Below are 7225 nucleotides of genomic sequence, written 5' to 3' on the forward strand. Positions count from 1 at the left end.
GTCGAAATTTTTGCAAACCCAGTTTGCCACCTCTTACCAGACCTGACGGCTCACTAGCAAACACCGCCACCGAAAAGGCAAACCTTTTAGGGAAAATGTTTGCGGAAAACTCGACCCTCGACGACGCTGGTGCTGTTCCGCCGTCGGTTCCTCACTGCGGCTTCTATATGAAAAAGCTGAGGATCCGGCATCGGGATGTACTCCACGTCATACGGGGGCTCGATGTTAACAAAGCTAGTGGACCTGATGGAATACCTGCCCTGGTATTGCAGAGGTGTGCTGCGGAAATAGTTCCAGTTTTGACAAAGCTCTTCAAAATGTCCCTGAAGTGTGGCACTGTGCCCTCTGGTTGGAAAAAAGCGGTAATTCACCCTATTCCCAAGAAAGGTGACCGCTCCAACCCGGCCAACTACCGCCCCATAGCGATCACATCAGTTCTGTCCAAAGTGATGGAACGTGTGATCAACGACAAACTGCTCACATACCTCGAGAAGAACAAAATTATCAACGACCGTCAATACGGATTCCGGCGGAACCGCTCGTGCGGTGATCTTCTCGCGTATGTGACGCATGTTTGGGGGCGGTGCCTGGAACGTCACGGTGAGACCCAAACGGTCGCACTAGACATATCCAAGGCCTTTGACCGGGTCTGGCACCGAGGACTTGTCAACAAATTGCATTCTTACGGACTTCCCGCATCCCTGTGTACGTGGATTGCTGACTTTTTAAGGGATAGGTCGATTCAGGCGGTTGCTGACGGTTTCACCTCTTCCTCGCACTCCATAAATGCTGGCGTCCCACAGGGATCGGTTCTGTCTCCGACTTTGTTTTTGTTGCACATCAATGACCTTTTGACATGTGCACCGATTCATTGTTACGCGGATGACAGTACAGTTCATGATAGCTTTTTGTTTGACAAGCCCCCAAAGGGCACACAAACTCCAACGGCTCGGAGGGCTTTGAAGCAGAGAATGGACGGTTATCTCGAGAGTATTTCCTCCTGGGGTAAAAATAATCTCGTCGAATTTAATGTTTCAAAGACCCAATCCTGTCTGATTACGTCTAAAAGGGATCCAAATGATAATCTAGTCTCCTTCAACGGAAGCAATCTTCCGAACAGGCCTTCCATTGATATGCTTGGTGTAACTATAAGTGACCAGCTCAGGTACGGGGGCTCCATCGAAGCTAGAGTAAAGTTGGCCTCTCAGAAGCTGGGCGTACTGTACAGGGCCCGCAGATACTTTAATAGTACACAACTGCTCACCCTGTACAAATCGCAAGTGCGCTCTACTGTCGAATTTGGCAGCCATCTCTGGTCTGGAGCCCCAAAATACCTGAAAAAAACCCTTGACTCTGTGCAGAAACGGGCGGTCCGTTTGATAGATTCCCCAATCTTAACAAACGGACTGCAATCTTTAGAGCACAGGCGTCAGGTAGGTATGCTGTCCTTGTTCTATCGGTATTACAATGGAAGATGCTCTGAGGAACTAGCGTCATTGATCCCTTCGGCACCGGTGCGTAGTCGGGATACACGCCAAACGCGCGCCCAACATTTGTACACAGTTGACACTTGTCACATGAGAACGGGTCGCTTCTATGATTCGTTCTTAAGTTCAACAGCTTGGCTGTGGAACGAACTGCCGGCCTCTGTGTTTCCTCCCTCCTACAACATGGGACTCTTCAAGACCCATGTTCACTCCTTCCTCTCCACAAAAAGACCCTCCACACAGCATCCCCAAAGATGACATAGGCCCTGAGGGAAATTATTTTCTTCAGGGCCTCCTGTGTGGAGTAAATATAAAAAATAAAAAATAAAAAAAAAAAAAATGTGATCTAAAAATAACTTATCCCAAAAATCTGTATGTTTCTTCCCCGCGGGGTGTTTTACTTATTTCACGATAAAAAGACTAAAAATATCGTGTTATTATATTTTAAATGATTAAGACATTACCATCAATTATGAAGAGAACATTAAGTAGATTCGTAAATATGATATAGTTTCGAAAGCATGAAGATATGAAAACCATTAAGAAGTGTTTAAGCATTATTTCTTTATTCGAATATAAAAAAAAGTTTATTCTTCGAACCCTTGGAACACTTTTACTAAACGTAATTTGATTCAAACAATGACCCATTATACAGCGCCCTTTAGGTGATTTTCACCAAAACAGCACCGTACAAATAAATATTATGAGGAGTATTAATGTTAACAAGGTTTCCCATCCCTGGCCGAGATGTTGTAAGTAGATAACTGCAGAATCTTCCACTAGTGTAGATATTTCCTCGGAAGCTGCGATTTCTTATAATAGCTTCGCTTTACTTATCAAAGGCATTTTAATTCAATGCGATCGTGACTGTTAAGTATCGAGCAAATTAGCGATCAAGGATTGTTGTCGTTACTCGTTCATATGAGACGACTTACAGTAGAGGTGAGAATAAAGGTTTTGTAAATAAATATCGAGCATCTACCAAAACCTTTTAGCAAAGTAATTTAGGAATAACTTTTACTTTTTAACTTATTTTGAAAGTTATACCCATTAATGTAATATATCATTAAAAAGATTATTCAAATGCTTGTTGTGACCGTCGTATTTTTATTTTCCTGTGTTTTGGTCTGTTTCATGTTTCATTTAGATTTATTAGGATTATGAATTATCAATGAAAATACTTAATTTTAATATTAAAAAGTATTTTCCTGATCTCTTTGCCGTAGTGGTGAAACCGCGTTGAGAGCATTCCGGCACGTGTCAACTGATTAAAAGCTAGTCTTTATCGTTCCACATAATTTATTATTTTTTAATTACTAATTATTTCTTATGTCAACACATTTTTCATATCTTCTGTAAGGATATCTCGTAGAAGCTGCAAAATGAATGTTGCTAACTGGAGCGTTGCTATACGTGATTGAATATTACTCTGATATCTCCCTCTAACGGTCGTTGAACCGAACAATTCCAAATTTCCAACTTTAAATATTTTGGTTATAAATTATTATTTTCTATCTTTCAGGTGCTCGAGAATAGGGGGCAGAGACAAAAATAGACAAGGTGATGTATTTGAGGAGAAGTGCAAGGAAACAAGTAGATGAGAGAGGGAGAGCAGTTGGAGGAAAGAATACAGCATGATACCCATCCTTCTCTCTCTACTGCCACTTTTGCTGGATATCACTGCTGCTTATGGTGAGTCATTTTCAAATAAAAATTCTGAAATATTTTTACTATTCAAATTCACAGGCTTTGAACTATTTAAAACACTAAAGATATCAAGCTCTCCTGCTTTCATAAGTAATTGGTTCAGTTTACATTGTTCAGAATCAGAATCTTATTCTGACAGCAACGTAATCTTTTTCACAATTTTTTTTAAACAGTTTAATTTTTGAGGTTTAAAATGATCACAGCCAAAATTTGCCATGTTGTTTACCTTGTAATGTAATAAGTTCTATTGCATTTCCTCAACTTCAATATCAACTAGAATTAATTCCTGACAATGTATTATAAAAACCCATACAAACTTTACACCCTTTACACGTCAGCCCAAATAATGGATACTAAAAGGCTATCTAAACGTTGACCCAAAAAGAAAGAGGTTATTCATAAAATGTGTGATACCCCAATATCAAATTTGGGTTATATTAAATAGTTTTCTTTGTTTTTGTTTCAGTTGTCACTACTTCAACTCCATTGTCAGAGTATTCATCTTCTACACTTTCAATTCTTAAATCAAATTCACCTAAACCTATGTTAAATGTTACCGAATTTGCAAGTGTGGCAGTTATCGAGAATCAAACAATTTCTGTAACACTACCAAATAGTTCAATTGACTTTATTGATTTGATTAAAACAAAAATAGAAGAAAATAATCCAAAACATAAAGAATTTAAAAAAATACATAATCAAAGTGGTGCATATCAAGAAAATAAAAAAAAAAATGTAAAAGTAAGAGCAGATACAAAAGTGGTGGTTAAATTAGATACGGATCACGTGGTGAATTTTAAACAAGGTGCAACTTTTAATACCAAAGACAAAAACAGTAAGGTGGATTCAGTGGATAAAGAAATCCAAATAAATGTATTAAGAGATAAGAAAGTAGATTCAAATCATAACAGAAAAGTTAGAAGTGGTAAAAGTGATGAATTCGAAATCTACGATAATATTAGAACTACACATATAGAACCAAGTGAAAAGTATGACATTAGAATGCTTTCTCAAGTCTACAACTTCAACTTCTCCAGTTCTTTTAGTGTCAACGATGACGCGAAGACTAAACTTGAAATAAATAATTACGTTTTGTCAAGAAATGAAAGTTTGAAGCCTTTAGGGTCTGTGGATGTCATGGTTCCAAGTTTGAAGGGTATGGAATTAGGTCCAAGTAGAAACGATCTAAATTTCAGCAGGGTAACAGAAGGGAATAAGATGGGAAGAAACAGGAGCAGCTCTCATCTCGGGAGGACGGATTCTCCCATGCTGAATTACATATTCGATACGCACTCCACCCTGAACAAACATCATCATAGGAATGACAGGTGGGTGATCCATTGATATTTTAAAAATATGTATTTAGTGTCTTTTTTGACACTTGAGAATGATGCTTTTTTGTTAACGTTTTTTTTTCTTTGCTTTCGGGCGGCTTTGACAACACTGTTGAACCATGTCACGTGTTTTGTAAAAATCGATTATGTCATTTCTAAACTAACGGATGATTCCTTTATTTGAAAAACACATCTTGTACTTACCTAGACCGGAAATAATCCTGAAGATTTTTTGTTTATCAAGTTCTTAAACGTATTTCCCCTTTATTTTTGTATTCCATATTTTTATTGCATTTTCTTATTTGTTAAAAAGACAAAAATCCAAACAGGATCTTTTTTTTATAATGCAGAAAGAAATTATATGGCAAGCACTTAGTGTACATTTAAGAAACAATATTTACACATTATTATGTTCCTCTATGAGTTAAAATAGTTCATGTATGTCCACAAATTATAAGATAGAAAGGGATAATATTATACACACAAAAGAAAGAAACACATTCGCTGTTTACGAATAATTTTACCGGGTCTTACAGAAGATTGCTTCCAAGAAACTGGGCTTATTTTATAGGGCTAACAGATTCTTCAATAGTATCAACTGTTAACCCATACAAATCTCTAGTATGCCGATCAATTAAACTTGAGAGCCACATCTGGGCTGAAGCCCCACAATATCTTCATAAACCTACTCGATTCTGTTCAAAGGAGGGCGGTCAAAACAGACCGATGGCCATCTTTAGTGGACAGACGCAATTTGGGCTTGCTGAGTCTATTATAGAAGTATTTAAATGGAGACTGCTCTAAGGAGCTAGAAGCATTTATCCCCGGTGCACCGGTGCACGTGCGTGAAACTCGGCGTGAACACTCGTTCACAGTTGATGTTGGCTTCATGAGAATGGGCCGCTTCTTTGACTCGTTTTTGTGTAAGACGGCTGGTATGTGGAACGAATACCGGCATCTGTTTTTGTGTAAGACGGCTGGTATGTGGAACGAATACCGGCATCTGTTTTTGTGTAAGACGGCTGGTATGTGGAACGAACTACCGGCATCTGTTTTTGTGTAAGACGGCTGGTATGTGGAACGAATACATTGGAAAGATACATTACGGAAAAGCTTATTAAGGAATGAAATTAGTATTACAATTCCTACTACAAATTTGTGTTTTTTCCAATAGACTTGTTGAGCGACAATTTATTTAATTTTTCAAAAATATTAGAAGTTAATTCATAAAAATTCAAATAACACAATTGAAACAATGTTTCCGTTATAACTAGTAAATAATATTTCAGTGTTATAATTGACCGTTAAACCTGTAAATTCTACAATTCATTACTTTACTAAACTAAGCATAAATTCGTAACATCTTTTGACAAGAAGAGAAACGATTGCTTTGAAACGTCCCAGTTAAAATTTCTGAAATTAAAATAGACGAAATTCTGCGGAACTTATTTATAAATGGTTTAACATTGAAATCAAAGCTTTATCCGAAATTGTACCAGATTGTACCTGTTACTTTAATTGAGTTATAAAACAGACTTTAGAACTGGAAGCAGGCTGGGACCAGAATTAGCTTAAACTAGCTTTGTTATTTGCTTTGTTCTGTACCTTCTCGATTACAGTACTGTGTTCAAACGTATTGGGTAATACAGTGTTTTCTTTATTACCAACCAGCGATGCTTAGAAAAGAGGAAGTAAGTTTAAAAATAGAGTACCAACTAAAACTTTAATCTTATATTCCTGCACTACATGATTGAAGCAATGCAATGAACTAACGAAGTATGTTTAGAAATGGAAATATTACCAAAATGTATTTCGTTTGACGCGTATTTCTGCGACTACACATAAGAAATACCGAAGTATTTGTATATCTACATGTTTATGTTTGTAACGCGCGTTTAAAAAATTGAAAATTAGGTCTTCACTTACACCATGTGAAATATGTTTTTTATCTCTGGTGATGATGTGTGGACGGACTTTTTGAGGAAAGAAAATAGTGAACATAGAAGGAAACGCAGAGGCTGGCAAATCGTTCCACAGCCAAGCTGTTGAACTCACGAAGGAGTCGAAGAAGTGATCCGTTCTCATGTGACAAATGTCAACGGTGTTCAAATGTTCGGCGCGAGTTTAGCATGTTTTTCGATTATGCACCGGTGCCGAAGGGTTCAAAAATGGTAGTTCCTTGAAGCATATTCCATTGTAATACCTATAGAAAAAGGATAGAATACCTACCTGATGCCTGTGCTTCAAAGATTGCAATCCGCTTTTTAAGATGGGGGAATCCATCAAAAAAACTGCCCGTTTCCGCACAGAGTCAAGGGTTTTTTCAGGTATTTTTATACTTATTTCAGAGGTAGCTTCCAAATTCAACAGTGTAATAACAAAGTATATGTACAGTACAGCCAAGCTTATGAGAGGTTAACTTGACTCGACAGAGCCTCCGGGCCAAAGCTGGTCACTTGAAGTTACATCAAGCATATCAATGAAAGGCATGTTGGAAAGATTGCTTTCGTTGAAGGAGACAAAATTATCGTTTTGATTCCTTTTTGAACCTTCCAATTCCTGCTACAAAGCCCTCATATCTGTTGGAGTTTGTGTATCCTTTGGAGGTTTGTCAAACAAAAACCTATCAGGGCTGTACTGTCATTCGCGTAACAATGAATTGGGGCACATGACAACAAGTCATTCAGAGACAGAACC

At 37.8% G+C, this 7225-nt stretch overlaps 1 long non-coding RNA gene across 1 annotated transcript in view; it reads left to right on the forward strand.

The window, feature by feature from the left end:
• The window catches only part of LOC149411783 (uncharacterized), a 149057-nt gene extending 144550 nt beyond the window's left edge, over positions 1-4507 (forward strand). The window contains exons 2-3 of the long non-coding RNA XR_016304728.1: positions 3010-3179; positions 3661-4507. This is a non-coding gene — a long non-coding RNA (uncharacterized LOC149411783). The remainder of the gene's footprint in view (positions 1-3009; positions 3180-3660) is intronic.
• The last annotated feature ends 2718 nt before the right edge of the window (positions 4508-7225 follow it).

Source organism: Hesperophylax consimilis, chromosome 24 (genome assembly GCF_061612785.1).
Source record: "Hesperophylax consimilis isolate HC1 chromosome 24, BYU_Hcon_1.0, whole genome shotgun sequence".
Classification (NCBI taxonomy): domain Eukaryota; kingdom Metazoa; phylum Arthropoda; class Insecta; order Trichoptera; family Limnephilidae; genus Hesperophylax; species Hesperophylax consimilis.